This window comes from Lagenorhynchus albirostris, chromosome 3 (assembly GCF_949774975.1).
Source record: "Lagenorhynchus albirostris chromosome 3, mLagAlb1.1, whole genome shotgun sequence".
Lineage (NCBI taxonomy): Eukaryota > Metazoa > Chordata > Mammalia > Artiodactyla > Delphinidae > Lagenorhynchus > Lagenorhynchus albirostris.
Window position 1 is genome coordinate 145,020,880 of NC_083097.1, and position 1,705 is coordinate 145,022,584.

Sequence of the window (1,705 nt, forward strand, 5' to 3'; positions counted from 1 at the left end):
TTTACACATTTAAAATAGAAAATACATCTTTTTTTTTTTTTTTTTTTGGCCAGGCTGCGAGGCTTGCAGGATCTCGGTTCCCCAACCAGGGACTGAACCCCAGCCATCGCAGTGAAAGTGCTGAGTCCTAACCACTGGGTCACCAGGGGATCCCCAAAATACATCTTAATTGTCAAGAAGCTGAAGACATTTAGCACCAGGAAAGGAACTTTACTTAGCCTTCTATCATGACCTCAATTTCTTGACATAGGAAAAGAAATTTTATGAAATCTCTATGTATTTATCACTATCAAAAGAATTTTGAAAAGTAACTGCTATATATCATCAATTCACAAGCGATTCAAAGGGAAGAAAACCTTAAAACTGGGACTCCTTGATATTGCGCACAGCTCTCCTATGGTGGTCTGTTTTCATTTCCTTCAAGGCTTGCTCCAATTGCTGAACCAAATGGAGCAGGGTGGCTGGGTGTGTCTGCAGAACTTGGGTGTTATGACCTCCATTCTATTAAGGTGTAGCTTTATAGTCACTGTTGGTTTAATCTGTTGCCTGAGGCTTCTGCTTGCAAGCTGTACATCTAGTCGCCATTCAAGGGCTGTGGTAACTGGGGAGGTCTGGTGCTGATTCACTCAGGATAGTTCTGATCTCCTTTCTGTTGTCCAGAAAAAGCTGAAGTAACAGTTTGTTCAATTCTTCAGAGAATCACAGAACAAAAACAGTCTTGGAAATCCAGTTCAGAAATCATAAGCTTTGAACTTTCAGTGAGGAGGTATATTAATACTTCCACACCATGTTGGACAGTGTCACTACTCACACTGAGCTTTCTCGCAGCGCCTTCGTAGATCTTGGGGTTCGAGCCTCACCTCGGGAACTCCACCACAATTCGCCCAAACTCAGAGACCACCGTGCTGTCCACTTGAGGCAGGAAGGCCAGGTGCTCCTTGTGCTCCTCTGACAGGACCAGTGGCATCTTCACCGGATAGCCGATTTCATCCTTATTTTTTTTAAGTTAGTCTTAGTGATTGCCCTGGCATCTTATTTTTTTAATTAATTAATTAATTGATTGATTGATTGATTGATTGATTTTTGGCTGTGTTGGGTCTTCGTTTCTGTGCGAGGGCTTTCTCTAGTTGTGGCAAGCAGGGGCCACTCTTCGTTGCGGTGCGCGGGCCTCTCACTGTCGCGGCCTCTCCCGTTGCGGAGCACAGGCTCCAGACGTGCTGGCTCAGTAGTGGCTCACGGGCCTAGTTGCTCCGCGGCATGTGGGATCTTCCCAGACCAGGGCACGAACCCGTGTCCCCTGCATTGGCAGGCAGATTCTCAACCACTGCGCCACCAGGGAAGCCCTGCCCTGGCATCTTAACTTAAAACAATTTAGTTCAGATTAATACCAGCTTATTTTCAATAGTATGTGAAAAAACGCTCAAATAAATAAAATTCCTTCCCCCTTCTTCATGCTATTATTGCCATACAAGTTACATGTTTACACATTATAAGCGCATCAATAGTTTTATAATTATTGCTTTATGCAGTGTTTTTAAAATCAGATAATAGAAAAAAAGAGTTACAAACAAAAATACATTTATACTTTCTTTTATATAATATTTATCTATGTAAATGGTAACTATGTAGTTACCATTACTGGTGCTCTCTAAATCTTGTGAATTCAGTTTACTGTCTAGCGTCCTTTTATTTCAGCCTGAAGGAC

General features: G+C 42.5%; 1 pseudogene; it reads right to left on the bottom strand.

Moving 5' to 3' along the window:
• Positions 1-357: 357 nt before the first annotated feature.
• LOC132518425 (COMM domain-containing protein 2-like) lies at positions 358-967 on the bottom strand (annotated as a pseudogene).
• Between the last annotated feature and the right edge of the window lie 738 nt (positions 968-1,705).